The sequence below is a fragment of the Xyrauchen texanus genome, chromosome 36, assembly GCF_025860055.1.
Source record: "Xyrauchen texanus isolate HMW12.3.18 chromosome 36, RBS_HiC_50CHRs, whole genome shotgun sequence".
NCBI classification, from domain to species: domain Eukaryota; kingdom Metazoa; phylum Chordata; class Actinopteri; order Cypriniformes; family Catostomidae; genus Xyrauchen; species Xyrauchen texanus.
The window spans coordinates 20,439,839-20,456,254 of record NC_068311.1 but is presented as its reverse complement, the minus strand read 5'-3'; positions in this window follow the sequence as shown (position 1 = coordinate 20,456,254).

The following is a 16,416-nucleotide window of genomic DNA, read 5'->3' as shown; positions in this document are numbered from 1 at the left end:
TTTCAGGCATATTTTAGCGTCTTTGTACAGTGAGGCAAATAGCGCTCTCAGTCCCCACAGGGAAGAATCCCCCTGGAAGTATAGCGTTTATAGGTATCTAGAGCTCCTGCCTTTTTCTATTATGTTTCAAATCACCCTTCCCTGCTATTCTCTCTGGGAATGAGTCATTTTATATTGCACTGCTTCCTTGCATTGCTTGAATAGTGCAAGTACCTCGTAGTGGCTGCTCGATGCGCGCTGTAGGCTGAAAAAGCTCTTTCTTCCTCTCCAACCAAACTCACTCTACGTGATAACCATGGGGGGTGTAGTGGGCTAAAGCACATAACTGTTAATCAGAAAGTTATCTGATCGCTGGCTCGATCCCCACGGCCACCACCATTGTGTCCTTGAGAAAGGCACTTAACTCCAGGTTGCTCCGGGGCATTGTCCCTGTAATAAGTGCACTGTAAGTCACTTTGGATAAAATTGTCTGCCAAATGCATAAATGTAAATGTATGATTGGTGTCTACTTTTAGCTTACTCGAGCCTTTACACTATTAGCACTGTGCACGGATGCATGAGAAGTGAGAAGCTGCCATCTGATAAGCGGCAGATATCTGTGCTCATTATCCACGCCTACTCGCACATTTTGCGAAACTCGACGCCGACCCGGAATTACACGCTCGCGTGGCACACGTTACAGAGCATTTCTCAGTGTGTTACAAAAATGGTAGTGTGCGGTTATACATTCCGGTTTGCAATGCGGCCGCATCGCTTCAACAGCGTTCTATCTTCCACGTTGCAGTGCAGGACATGCCCATTCTGCGCTCCGAGGTAGTAAATCTCCTTGTGTGAGATGCAATAGGGGTGCACAGAGAGAATGTCACAACCGTTATTTTCTCATCAAAATGCAGAAAGACGGTGGCCTCCGGCCTATCTGCATCTGTGGCATTTTAATTGAGCCCTCTTTGGGTTCTGTTTATAATGATCACATACAAACAATTCTCTCTCTTATGTTTGGACGGTCATAAACCATACCTTAGCGTACTTATTAACTTTCGCTGAGACCATTCTTGAGAATTTGTCTTGCTTTCCCATTTCACAAACTGTGCATAACTGTTTCCCAATGGTGAGCGACAAATATGCATATCCCCTGGTATGTCTCCTCCACTCTGTCATCAGCAAGGAAACGATTCTGTTGGTTGCAGAAAATGGCCCAACCAGCCATGGTTTCCAGAAATTATGGAGATATTAGGCGTTCTCTCAAGCGCAGAGCACGATTTGGCATCCCCAGCCGGAGCTGTGGAACCTACATGTATGGCCACTGAACGGAGCACAGCGCACGAGCCGGAATTTGTTCAGTCTATAAGGAACACCTTTTTGCAAGCTAGAGTGTCGTCTACGAGTCTCCTCTATGCACTAAAATGGTGTGCGTTTGCAGATTGGTGCTCTTCACGCAACAAAGACCCAGTGAATTGCTCCATAACGGAGATCCTTACATCCCTTCTAGAGCGGTTGGATGCAGGTCTTACTCTGTCAACGCAAGGTCTATGTAGCGACCATATCTGCATTTCATGCCCCAGAGGCTGGTTTCTCTATGGGCAGACATTATCTGATCATAAAGTTCCTTAGGGGAGCAAGGTGCATGAACTCCCCTCACCCTGCTACGGTTCCAACATGGGACTTAAATATGGTGCTGAGGGTGTTCATGAGCCCCCCATTCGAACCATTGGAATCCAGTGAGTTGCATGTGCTGTCTTTAAAGACTGCACTGCTGTTGGCTCTAGCCTCAATAAAATGGGTTTGTGACATACAGGTGCTGTCGGTTGACAGTTTTTGTCTGGAATTCGATTTGGGGCTTTCAAAAGCCACCATCAAACCCAAAAAAGGCCATGTGCCTAAGGTGCTTTCCACACCCTTCAGGGCTTAGATTGTGCACCTACAAGCTTTCTCTTCTACACCATCTAATCAGATGAGGAGCAGTTAGCGCATTTATTATGACCCGTGTGAGCATTGCACATGTAATTGGAGCACACTCGCCCGTTTAGACTGTCAGATCAGCTCTTCATTTGTTATGGAGGACGCACAACATGCTCTCTCACTGGATCGTTGATGCGATCGCACTCACTTATGAATCACAGGGCATTAGATGCCCTATTTGCATAAAGGGACATTCAACTAGAGGCATGGCTTCCTCGTGGGCATGAACAAATGGTATATCCCTACAGGATATATGCTTTGTGGCAGGATGGTCTCTGCAGAACACGTTCATGAGGTTTTAAAACCTATACATGGCATCCATCACTTTGTGAGTCCTCTCTGTCTAGAGAGCTACTTTTCCTTCACCCAGCGGGTCAGCCCGGGCTCCTTATTCGTGCAAGCTACCTGTTTTAATACTAATAATTTTAATACAGCCGCCTGTGTAGGCTGCTATACCATTTTCGCCTACATGAAGTCCTAAACACTTCGGATATAATAAAACCACCCTCCCTACCTCTGGTTACGAAGGTGTTAATTATTATGTGTGTATTATATGACTCATAAAAATCCCTGAAGGGCCATGACCTCGTATACACATTGTTCTAAGTTTTTCTACCCTGGTACATATAGGGCATGACGCTACATAGTGTGGCATGATGGGGTGTTCAAATGCAGTGTAGAGTGAACTGAATGGATAGGGAACATCTTCGGTTAGTCATGTAACCTCGGTTCCCCGAGATGAAGGGAACGAGACATTGCAAAACTTGGCACTGCTACGTCAGGGTTTCGAGGAACGAGCGACGTGTTCTTGTCCCTCAGTAAGAAATTCTGAAGAAATGATGTTTGAGCGCCCACTTATATAGGGCAAAAGCGCACCTAAAGGGGCAGAGCTCAAACGTCATTGCCAATCACAAGATTGTCTTTATTATACAAAAGCATCTCTGAAATGGCAAGGCTTGTGGGGTGCTCCCGGTTAGCAGTGGTGAGTACCTTCCAACAGTGGTCTGAGGAGGGACAAACCACAAACCGGCAACAGGGTGTTGGGTGCCCAAGGCCCATCCATGCGCAAGGGCAATGAAGGCTATCCGGACCGACAGCAGATCTACTGTGGCACAAGTAACAGATACCTTTAATGATGATTACAGGAGGAATGTGTCACAACAAACAGTACACATGATAACCCCTGTCCACTGGCAAAAGTGCCTACAATGGGCAGGTGAGTATCGGAACTGGAGCTTGGAGCAGTGGAAGAAGGTTGCCTGGTCTGATGAGTTTTGTTTTCTTTTTTATTACGTAGACGGCTGTGTACATATGCAGCGTTTACCTGGGGAAGTGATGGCACTAGGATGCACTGTGGGAAGACAACAAGCCGGTGGTGGGAGTGTGATGCTTTGGGCAATGTTCTGCTGAGGGATACAGTGATATTGTGTAAATATAGGGACAATAGTTATAGGGCAAATTTTGTCAACTTAAGTAATTTTGAGACATTAATATATTCTTTTGAGTGACAAATTAAGATAATACTTATTCAAAATAGATAAATAAAATAAAATTTCAGAAAAGGGTTAACCATTTTCTGTTAATTTCAATCACATTTTGGCATTTCATAGCATCTCAAGTATTCTATAAACAAATTGATCTCCATTGTGATCAGATCAGTCAATGAGCCCCACATTGAAAAATTTCATAACAAATACATGGTGTCCCAAATACTATCCTTTCACTTATTGGACAGTTATTAAATAGCTTTTGATGTAATCACCTTGAACAAAACTGAAAAAAAAAGAAAAAATTGTCTCAAAGTAAATGTGATAATTTCAGGGATTCTCATTAACTACAAACATTTGCAACATTTTAAAATTATTAAATATTAGATCAAATTACCTCAAATTAAAACTTTAGACATTGCATTCAATAATCTCATGGATCAGGAATATGTATAGCCTTTAGTCAAGTTGTTCCCTAACCATTTATTTCCAAGTAAAGAATACTTGCCACTGCTCTAACAGATTTTATCATATTAAAACTAGGGCTGTCAATCGATTAAAATGTTATATAATTAATTACATGGTGTCCCGATTATTTGATCGCAATTAATTGCATATACAAATATTTGCTGAGAAAGCCCCTCATATAACAATAATTAAATATTTAATGATGAAATAATTATACATAGTTATCTTTAAATATAAAAAAATTATATATATAAATATAATAAAAAATATTCAGATAATTAAAATGCATTACATTCTTGTAGCAGAAGAGTTGATAAGACAATACAAAAAGCAGCTTTAGAATACAATGTATTGTTTACTACCATATTATTGATCATAAGTCAATCATTGGCATACAGTTCACAGAAATCCATTTCACAAGTGAATTTGTCAATCAGTTCAAGATTTATTATGAGTGCTTGTTTAAGGACCCATCAATGTACTCTTGCTTCAATCAGATGCTTGTGTAGCGTCTCGGGTGCGTTGCGTCATAAACATACAATTTTTAGGTCACTGTGTCAAGCAGGGCTGGACTGGTAATCTGGCAAAACGGGCATTTTCGCGGTGGGCCGACGCACTTTTGGGACGATCATGGCCGTAATGGCCATCGGGAGAACCGAGTAGGCTGGTGGGTCAGTCGTGAAACGTGCTGAATGGGCCGCGATAAGCTAAAATGAGCTGTCGCGTTATGAAGAACGGACCACCAAATGGTGCTGCGATATGCAGAAGAAGACCGCGAACAACCGCACTTTCACCCCCCCAACAACTTTTGGGCCAGTTGCTATGTAAAATCCAGGGCCGATTTCTCTTCCCAGTCCAGCCCTGGTGTCAAGTTAAATATAGTTTAATACTTAGAACACATCTTGAGATCCCGTAGTTCGAATTTGCGCTCCATCAAGTGTTTTGAACACAAGAACGTAACACATGTTTGTGTAGTGCTGCCTGCTGAAGGGTTGTTTTTGTAACGGAATGAAACTAGGAAGCAAGTTGCAAGTGACAGTTGGTTTATTAACAGCAAAATGTGAAGATTGGGAAAAGTCCGGGGTAATGGTCTAGTGGCGCAGAGTCTCCAATGGTCAGGTGATCGTGGTGAGAAGAGTGATGAGAAGTGTAGAACGGACACGACGAATCCGGGAAACAGCAACAGAACATGAAACAGGAACAACGAGAGAACTGGACTGGAACTTCAGAGTGGAGAACAACACTGGACATCACAAACAACGATCTGACAAGGAGATGAGAGAGTGGTGAGAATTTAAAGGGAATGGGAATGAGTAACAGCTGGTACGAGGAGTGATTGCGGCAGAGCGCTAATCACGGTAACAAGCAACACGCCCACACATTCACGCACGCACACACACAATATGAACAAGGCACGAGACAAGGGAGAGACATAGGGTTTAAATACCGTGACAGTACCCCTCCCCCTAGGAACGCCTCCTGGCGTTCCCAGGCTCCCTTACCTGCCGATTGTAGTCATCGATAAGGGAGTGATCCAGAATGTCTCTGGCCAGTACCCAACTTCTCTCCTCCGGACCGTAACCTTCCCAGTCCACCAGGTACTGAAATCCGCGTCCCCTCCGTCTTGAGTCCAGAATACGGTTGACCGAATAAGTAGGTTCCCCATCTACAAGTCGCGGCGGGGGACCGGAACCGGCGGGTTAATGCGGGAATAAAAGACGGGTTTTATTTTGGATACATGAAATACGGGGTGAATTCTCCTATACGCTGGAGGAAGGTTGAGGCGGACTGCCACCGGACTAACAATCTTGGTGACAGCGAACGGGCCAATGAATTTAGGTGCAAGTTTATTAGATACGGAACGTAGAGGAATGTTCTTAGTAGAAAGCCACACTTTTTGACCAACGACGTATACGGGAAGCCTAGACCGGTGGCGATCAGCTTTGGCCTTGGTGCGTGACCCCACTTGGAGTAGAGTCTCACGGGCCCTAGTCCAAGTGCGGTGACACCTCTGGATGAAGGCGTGAGTGGAGGGGACTGCGACTTCGGATTCCAGACTAGGAAATATAGGTAGCTGGTAACCTACACTACACTCAAACGAAGATAGGCCCGTGGATGATACTGGTAACGTGTTGTGGGCGTACTCAACAAACGACAGTTGTTGACTCCATGAGGAAGGATTCTTGGATACCAAACATCGTAACGTTCTCTCCAGATCCTGGTTGGCTCGCTCAGATTGACCATTGCTCTGGGGATGAAACCCTGAGGACAGACTAACAGTCGCTCCCAGTAATTTAAAAAATTCTCGCCAAAATTTTGACACAAATTGGGGTCCTCTGTCAGAGACCACATCTGTCGGGAGGCCATGTAGCCGAAAGGCGTGGTCAATGACAATCACCGCTGTCTCCTTGGCAGAGGGTAATTTGGGCAAGGGAATGAAGTGGGCCGCCTTCGAGAACCGGTCCACCACGGTTAAAACTACCATGTGTCCCTGTGAGGGTGGGAGGGCAGTGATAAAATCTAGAGCGATATGGGACCAGGGTCTCGATGGCACCGGCAGCGGTTGAAGTAACCCATCTGGGGGTCGATTGGAACTCTTACCAGTGGCACAGACTGAGCAAGCCAAAACAAAACTGTGAACGTCACGAGCCATCAAAGGCCACCAGAATCGTTGCTTGACTAAAAATCTAGTTCGATTAACTCCTGGATGACAAGCCACATTAGAACAATGTCCCCACTGAATAATGCTGGACCGTAACCCCTCCGGCACAAACAAACGGTTCGGTGGGCACCGAGCCGGGGCGTTACCCTTCTAAGGCCGTCTTGACCTTCGATTCGATCTCCCATGTGAGTGTAGAGATGAATAGCATCTCTGGTAAAATGCACTCGGGAGTAGACGGGTGTTCGGAGTGATCAAAAATACGAGATAAAGAATCGGGTTTGATGTTCTTGGAACCCGGGCGGTACGAGAGAGTAAAATGAAAACGACCGAAAAAAAGAGCCCACCGAGCCTGCCTGGAGTTTAATCTTTTAGCTGTGCGAATATATTCCAAGTTCTTGTGATCGGTCCAGATGATAAAAGGTACCCCCGACCCCTCCAACCAGTGGCGCCATTCCTCCAAAGCTAACTTGACTGCCAACAACTCTCTGTTACCAATGTCATAATTACGTTCGGCTGAGGACAAGCGATGAGAAAGAAACGCGCAAGGGTGTATCTTGTCGCCTGAAGGAGAACGCTGGGATAACACTGCGCCTACCCCCACCTCTGACGCATCGACCTCTACCACTGAACTGACGTGATGGATCAGGGGTTATCAGGATGGGGCTGAAACAAAGCAACCTTTCAGTTTGGCAAACGCAGCCTCAGCTGCGTCTGACCACCTGAACGTTGTTCTGGGGGAGGTCAAGGCGGTCAGAGGTGCGGCTAGTTGACTGAAATTGCGAATGAAACGCCGGTAGAAATTGGCGAACCCCAGGAACCTCAGTAGGGCCTTACGAGACTCTGGACTTGGCAAATCTACCACAGCCTAGATCTTCTCAGGATCCATGCGCATTCCCTCAACCGACACGATGTACCCTAAGAAAGGAACAGACTGTGCATGAAAAACGCATTTCTCCGCCTTGACAAAAAGCCCATTCTCTAGCTATCTCTGAAGCACTAGCCGGACGTGCTGCACATGTTCCTGGAGAGACGAAGAAAAAATCAATATGTCATCCAGGTAAACATATATGAACTGATCAACCATGTCTCGCAGCACGTCATTGACGAGTGCCTGGAAGACCGCTGGGGAGTTGGACAGGCCGAACAGCATGACCAAGTATTCAAAGTGCCGCCTGGGGGTGTTAAAAGCGGTTTTCCATTCATCCCCCTCCCTGATGCGGACCAAATGATAAGCATTACGTAAATCCAATTTCGTGAAGATAGATGCTCCCTGCAACCTCTCAAAAGCTGAAGACATCAACGGCAGAGGATAAGTATTCTTTACCGTGATGTTGTTCAGCTCCCGGTAATCAATACAAGGTCGCAGAGATCCATCCTTCTTCCCCACAAAAAAGAATCCCGCCCCCGCTGGAGAAGAGGAAGGGCGGATGAATCCATTAGCTAGAGAATCAGAAATATATTTCTCCATAGCCTCCCTCTCTGGAACCGAGAGTGAATATAACTTGCCTTTAGGCGGAGATGTACCTGGCAATAACTCTATGGCACAGTCATAGGGACGATGTGGAGGGAGAGAAGCCGCCCGAGACTTACTGAACACCTCCTTCAGGTCCAGGTACTCCGCGGGCACGTTAGCTAAATCCATCGCCTCTTCCTGAAAAACAGGGACAAAAACAGATGGACAGGCAGAAACAAGACAAGACTTATGACACTGATTGCTCCACGCTGACACAGACTTAGACTGCCAGTCCACTCTTGGATTGTGATGGGTGAGCCAGGGATGACCAAGGACGATGGGGGCAAGAGGAGTGTCCAGTATGTAGAAGGAGATGGTCTCGGTGTGATTGCCAGACGTGACGAGAGTGATGTCTTCAGTGGCTAGGGAAATGGTGGGAAGTTTCTGGCCATTGAGGGCATGTACAGCGATCCGGTGAGTGAGAGACTTGAGGGGAACTTGGTGGTTAAGTGCAACGGTGTAGTCCATGAAATTTCCTTCGGCCCCAGAATCCAGCAGTGCTCGGCAGTCGTGACGGTGATTAGACCATTGAAGACTTACCGGAAGGAGGGTAGATGTGGATGAGGTCTTCTCGGCGGAGATCCCACCCGATAGTAGCCTCATACTTACTATCGGGCGGATCCTTTTAAAGGACAGTTGTAGGCAAAATGTCCAGCTCCTCCACAGTACAAGCAAAGTCCCTGGGATCTCCGCCTTTCCCTCTCCTCCCGGGAAAGCCGGGCTCGACCCACCTGCATGGGCTCGGGATCACAGACGGGGCTGAACGCGCCCCGCCTCCAGAGCATTGGCCGCCAACTCGTCCCGATGGGTGGTTGGTTCGTACTCGCCGTTCCACTCTGGACAACCTTGCGCCCACTCTAAGCGCCAGGGCGATCAAGTCGTTGAGCTTGGTGGGAAGATCCATGGCGTATATCTCCTTCTGGACGCAGTCAGCCAGCCCATGCAGGAACATGTCCCACTGCGCTCCTCGCTCCATTGGCTCTCCGCCGCTAGCATCCGAACTCAATAGAAAAGTCTGATACAGATCTCTCTCCCTGACGCAAGTCGGCCAGCACTCTGGCTGCCTCTCTACCGGAGACAGCACGGTCAAAAACTCGCTTCATCTCCGCGGAGAGTGTTTGAAAAGAGGCGCAGCATTCGTCTTGATTCTCCCACACCGCCGTTCCCCATAGAGCCGCTCTCCCAGAAAGTAGCGTCAGAACAAAGGCGACCTTGGTTCTTTCATCACAGAATGTCCTGGGCTGTAGAGAAAAATGCATTGAGCATCGTGTTAGAAAAGCTCGGCAAAAATTAGGTTCACCTGAATATAACTCTGGAACCGGTAGGCGGGGCTCCGACTGGGAGGGGGCCGCTGGTGGTGGTTGAGGAATCAGCGGCGCAGTGGGAGCTCGCAGAAGTTGAATTTGCTGGGTGAGTCCGGACACCTGCGCCACTAGAGCCTGGACAGCACGAGCCGTGTCATTGAGATTCTTCTCTTGGTTCTCCATACGAAATCTGCTGTTCATCACGAATTCTTCTAGGCTGTCTGAACTGTTACTCGCTGCTTCCATCTTGTGGTCAGATCGTTCTGTAACGGAATGAAACTAGGAAGCAAGTTGCAAGTGACAGTTGGTTTATTAACAGCAACATGTGAAGATTGGGAAAATCCGGGGTAATGGTCTAGTGGCGCAGAGTCTCCAATGGTCAGGTGATCGTGGTGAGAAGAGTGATGAGAAGTGTAGAACGGACACGACGAATCCGGGAAACAGCAACAGAACATGAAACAGGAACAACGAGAGAACTGGACTGGAACTTCAGAGTGGAGAACAACACTGGACATCACAAACAACGATCTGACAAGGAGATGAGAGAGTGGTGAGAATTTAAAGGGAATGGGAATGTGTAACAGCTGGTACGAGGAGTGATTGCGGCAGAGCGCTAATCACGGTAACAAGCAACATGCCCACACATTCATGCACACACACACACAATATGAACAAGGCACGAGACAAGGAAGAGACATAGGATTTAAATACCGTGACAGTTTTGTTCACTGTAAACTGTGCATTGTCCATACAGCTGAAGTTTCACTTACTGCCCTCTGGAGTAAACTGGTGGTACTACAAGCTTGCATTTCTCAGGAATCTTCCTTAACATGGTCCGGGGGCATTGCAATTAATTGCGTAAATTTTTTTAATGTGTTACTTTTTATAAAATTAACCAACAGCCCTAGTTAAAACAATTATATATTTAACCTCTTAAATGCCAACAGGTCCAAAAGGGGGGTGCTATATTTTGAAAAAATGTATTCTTAAAAGCTCATGTACATGTACATGAAGTAAGGCATATGTGGAATCATTTGAAAACGTAGAATATTTGAACGAAGAATCACTTCTGCATTTATGTAACTTAAAATAAAAAATAAGGCCTTAAAACATTTGTCGCAAATAAGCGCCACCTAGTGGTTATGTGTCAGAAATATTCATATTAATATAAAATTCTTTACATAACACTTAAATGGGCAAATTTTATTTTAAATTTTTTTTTTTAGTTAACCTTTATTTAACCAGGAAGCTCTCACTGGATCGCTTGGCAGTCGAGTGTGAAGCCGCTGGGATGAGGATTAGCACCTCTAAATCTGAGGCCATGGTTCTCAGCAGGAAACCGATGGAGTGCGTACTCCAGGTAGGGAATGAAGTTTTGCCCCAAGTGAAGGAGTTCAAGTACCTCGGGGTCTTGTTCACGAGTGAGGGGACAATGGAGCGGGAGGTTGGCCGGAGAGTCGGGGCAGCAGGGGCGGTATTGCACTCGCTCTATCACACCGTTGTCACGAAAAGAGAGCTGAGCCGAAAGGCAAAGCTCTCGATCTACCGGTCAATTTTTGTTCCTACCCTCACCTATGGTCATGAAGGTTGGGTCATGACCGAAAGAACTAGGTCACGAGTACAAGCGGCCGAAATGGGCTTCCTCAGAAGGGTGGCGGGCTTCTCCCTTAGAGATAGGGTGAGGAGCTCAGTCATCCGTGAGGAGCTCGGAGTAGAGCCGCTGCTCCTTTGCGTTGAAAGGAGTCAGTTGAGGTGGTTTGGGCATCTGGTAAGGATGCCCCCTGGCCGCCTCCCTAGGGAGGTGTTTGAGGCACGTCCAGCTGGAAGGAGGCCTCGGGGAAGACCCAGGACTAGGTGGAGAGATTACATCTCCACACTGGCCTGGGAACGCCTCGGGGTCACCCAGTCAGAGCTGGTTAATGTGGCTCGGGATAGGGAAGTTTGGGGCCCCCTGCTGGAGCAGCTGCCCCCGCGACCCGACTTCGGATAAGCAGTTGAAGATGGATGGATGGATGGATTAACCAGGAAGTCCCTTGAGACTAAAATCTCTTTTCCGAGGGAGACCTGGCCAAGACGGCACACCAGTTACAATTTAAATACAAATACAGCATACAAATACAAATAGCAAATACAAACAAACAAGCATCACACATAAAAGAAAGGAGCAGGTCACATATGGCAGTTACATTTTTGAGTTATATGGCATTTTAACATAGCCTTAAATTCATTTAATGTGACTAGATAATTTAGATGTAGCGAATTTTGCAAATTATTCCAAGACCATGGCGCAAAGTAAAAACCCTTGGAACCTGGTAAGAGAGCCACCTGATGGAGCGGAGATGAAAACTGGGGGAATTCTTCTTGAGGAGATTACATAAATATACCGGCAATTTACCCAACATGGCCTTGTATAGAAAAATATGCAAATGTAGTTGTCTACGTAGACTTAGTGATGGCCAGCCTATCAGTTCATACAGCGTACAATGATGAGTACGGGAACCAGAGTTAGTTAAAAAGCGTAGAGCACTATGATACACAGAATCTAAAAGGTGAAGAGTACTAGAGGCAGCATGCATGTAGACAACATCACCAAAGTCCAAAACACTTAAAAAAGTGGCTTGCAAAAGTTTTTTTTTAGCTAACGTATTAAAACAAGCCTTATTCCTAAAGTAAAATCCCCGCCTAAGTTTCAGCTTTTTTACAAGCTTTTCAACATGAATTTTGAAAGAAAGTTTGTTGTCAAGCCAAAAACCTAAATACTTATATGTTGAAACATATTCAGTTAAGTCCCCATTTAGTGTGTTAATAGTTATATTATCTGGGGATTGGGAACGAGCCCTTGAGAACGTCATAGATTTGGTTTTCTTAGTATTTAGCACTAACTTGAGGTCAAGTAATGAGACTTGAAGCTGTTGGAAGGCTAACTGAAGGTAATTTATGGCTTTGTTCAATGAAGGGGCAACTGAATATATCACAGTATCATCTGCATAAAGGTGTAGTTTAGCATTTTGCACATCCTTTCCAATGTTATTTATAAATATAGAAAATAAAATAGGGGCTAAAATCGAGCCTTGTGGAACACCTTTGGAAATCTCTAAAAAGTCTGATTTAAGACCGTCTATAGAAACACATTGCGTTCGTTCTGTAAGATAGTTTTTGAACCAATCAATAGCTGTGTTTCCTATTCCAATGATAGCTAATCTATTTAGCAATAGCTCATGGTCCACAGAGTCAAATGCTTTGGACAGATCCACAAATAAGGCAGCGCAATGTTGCTTTTTGTCTAAGGCATTTATAATGTCATTTAATAGCAACAAAGTTGCTGTAACAGTGCTGTGTCCAGCTCTAAAACCTGACTGTACATCAGTTAATATGTTGTGTTCTGCCAAGTATTATTTTAATTGACAGTTTACTTGAGCTTCCAACATTTTTGCAATAATAGAGAGTTTGGAAATTGGCCTATAATTGTGAAGATTTGAAGGGTCGCCACCCTTTAGCAAAGGAAGCACATAGGCTGCTTTCCATAATTTGGGAATTGAATTTGTCTGCAGACTACCATTAAAAATGTATGCTATAGGCCTAGCTATAATTTCAGCTGCAACCTTCAATAAGAAAGGTTCTAGGTTGTCTGGTCCTGCTGATTTTTTTGGGTCAATAGCTTTAAGAGCAATACAGACCTCCTCTTTTAAAATGGGTCTAAAAATAAAAGCTTCCGGTGGTGCTTCAGTGCTGGAGTCAGAGCAATGATAACTTAATTTGGACTCATTTGAAATACAGCCAGCTGATACAAAGTAATTGTAAAAATGTCCAATTATGTCAATTTTGTTTTTAATTTCAACTGAATTTACAAAAATATGTTGTGGGAGACCTAAATTAGAATTAGAACCCGACAGAGACTTAATTTGCTTCCAGAATTTAGAGTGGTTATTAAGATTTTCAGACACATTTTTTAGATAGTAATCTGATTTTGCTTTTCTGGTCATTCTTGCACATTTATTTCTTAAAGTTCTGAAAGCAGTCCAGTCAGCAGTAGAATTTGTGACTTTAGCTTTGCCCCATGCAACATTTCTTTCACTGATCATAAAGCTTAACTCTTCAGCAAACCATGGGTTATTCCTCCCGCTAATCCTACATTTCTTTACTGGAGCATGCTTATTACAAATAGCTGAAAAGGCATTGTAAAAATATTCCCAGGCATGTTCCACATCAGGTATCAGACAGACAGTTTTCAAGTTACAGTTGTACAGATCATGAATAAAAGCCTGATAAAAATCATTTATCAAATGAAAGCTCTCATTCTCATTCTCATATGTATGTTCGGTTTATTTTGTTGCCCTAATTCCACAGTTTAAATACTTTAAACTGATAACTGCTGCTATAAGCCCCAAATAGCTAAGAACTTTATTTCTGCTTTTACATTAGGAAGTTCCCTAAAAAATTAGCAATTATTTACTTGTCTGTGAAAATGCTTGTGTGAATAATCCAATGTTATATCTTTGTGTAACGGAGCCATGGGCGTGTCTAGGGGGAGGCTGGGGGAGGCAGTGCCTCCCCTAGGATATGCTCTGCCTCCCCTGAGAATTTGAGAAATAATCTGTCCATCTGATCACAGGCGGCAGCCGATTTTGCCTGGGCTTCAGCACCGAATGTTTTGAGTGTAGCCCCGAATGTATTTTGAATAGTTGACTGACAAATATGAAACCGGACAAAAGCCTATGTAAACCCCCGAAATCATAAGTTGCCTTATTTCATTGTGCTTTGGCTTTGCACATACTGCATACAGCCTGTAAAAATAGACATAGGCATAATCTAGCCTATAGAATAAGTTCTTTTGCTGTCGGTAGCCTATGGGCGACTCCGTTTCTTCCTCTCTGTTGAATATGCAGCAGGTAGAGGAGGAGCTTGCACAGTCGTTGACATCAACTAACGTTACTTAGTGGCGAGTTAACAGCAGTTAGCAGGAAAGACAGCAAAAATTAAGCAAATGAGGCTTTGGGGATTTTTCCGAAAGAAGTCAGTGGGTAAGAATTCACATTCGTTTTTGTCCTTAAAGTCATAAGATCATCATCTAGCTGGCTTTCACCCACAGTAGGCTAAACCTCAAGAGTTGTAGCCTCTAACCTCCTTATTTAGATTGACGCAGTCGCCTCTCACGCCGGAGACCGCGCTTCGAGCCCCGTTCGGAATGTACTTTTCTTGTTTATCAGGTGTTGTTTTCACTAAGGATAACCAATAAGCATTAACATAAAATGTATGTGTGACTTGTTTTGTGATATTAGTTTGTAGTAAATATACACTTTGATTTGATTAAATGGTTTTGTAGAGTGTAGCAAAGATGAGCAACAGCTGTGCCAGAATCAGGCATGGAAACTGGTAACAATTAATAAGTCACTTTACTTTAGAGAAAGTTAAAAGTGAAACATTGTTTATCTCAATGATCCTAATGAAAGGATTTTGACAGATGAATTATTCTTATAGAGATGATGAGAATTATATACAGTTCGATGCCATGGTGTGTCAATGAACTTAGACTAAAGTCATTCATGTATTGCTTTAACTAAGGATCTTATACATCATTTTGACTATTTATGTCAAAAATAAATAACTTCAGATTATTTTACTCTGGGTAGGGGCACCTGGCAGGGTTGTCCTCTTTCCCCCTTATTGTTATGTCTTGGAACCATTAACAGCCGCGATAAGAAAGGAGGATGATTTTCTAGTGGTCGTGGCGGGAGGTGTGGCGCATAAGCTTTTGCTTTCCGCAGATGATATTTTATTACTCGTCTCCGACCCTACTAGATCTATGCCTTGCCTCCAGAGAATTATTAATTCCTTTTCTTAGTTCTCAGAATACAGAGTCAATTGGTCTAAATCCGAAGCTTTGGCTCTGACAGCATATTGCCCTGTAATGGTTTTTCAACCGGGAGCCTTCCAGAGGCCCAAGCAGGTCATTAAGTATTTGGGCAAATGTATGTGATTTAGTTGGAGTTAATTTAAAGATTTTCGAGTGATGTGGGCAGGTGGGTTTCACTACATTTATCTATGACTGGGAAGGTTGATGTTATAAAAATTAATTGTATTCCAAAATTCAACTACCTACTACAACCTCTCCCAATGTAAGTTCCCCTCTTTTATTTTAAACAATTTGATGGTATAGCTTAATCCTCTATTTGGAATGGTAAACGCCCTCGGTTGCATTCCAGTAAGTTACATAGGCCAATTGACAAAGATGGGTTAGGTCTCCCCAGGTTTATGGTTTAATATTAAAGGGGTCATGACATGGTTTTTTTTATTGTATTATTATGTTCCCTTAGGTGCAATTATAGTATTAATATATTTTTTTTTAAGAAAAACTTTTAAAATCTAGTGATTTATGACCTTTTCCCACCCTGTTTCTCGTCCTCTGATTCAAACAGTCTGTTTTGGGGGCGTTTTCCATTTAAGACTTCAGTGTTAACGCCCACTGTTATGATTGGCTAACGTCAGTGCCTATGTATCAATTATTGACGCTCCCAGCCAGAACAATATGCAAGTAAACTAAGTAAAAACACTGTGATTATTCATAATGAATGAAATTGCGCTTTAAAAAGTAGTTTAAAGTTTAAAATAGATTACTTACAGTTTGCGTCGTCGTTGTTCCCAGAATAGTCGGCACGGACTTATCTTTGAGCAACAGTTTTCTGGCAAAGCCAGCATCATATTGAGATTTGTTCTCAAAACAGTCATCCTTAAAATGTACAGAACAAACGCTTAAGTTAACACTGCCGTGACTGGGTCGTCCGCAAAAAATAAACTGCATCCATTTTTCCCTGACGCCTGGATCTTTCGGCAGCTTATTCAGAGGTTTTGTTTGACCACAGCCAGGAACAGCACATCTGTGTGGCATCGTAATTTTCCTGTGCACAAGTAGTCTCTGTCAGAGCTCGCTGTCCATCGACTGAACACTTGTGAGGCGACGGCGATACTGAAATGAGCGTAGTCTTGCGCTTAAAGCGTAGTTATCTTGTGCTGGAGGCGGTCATA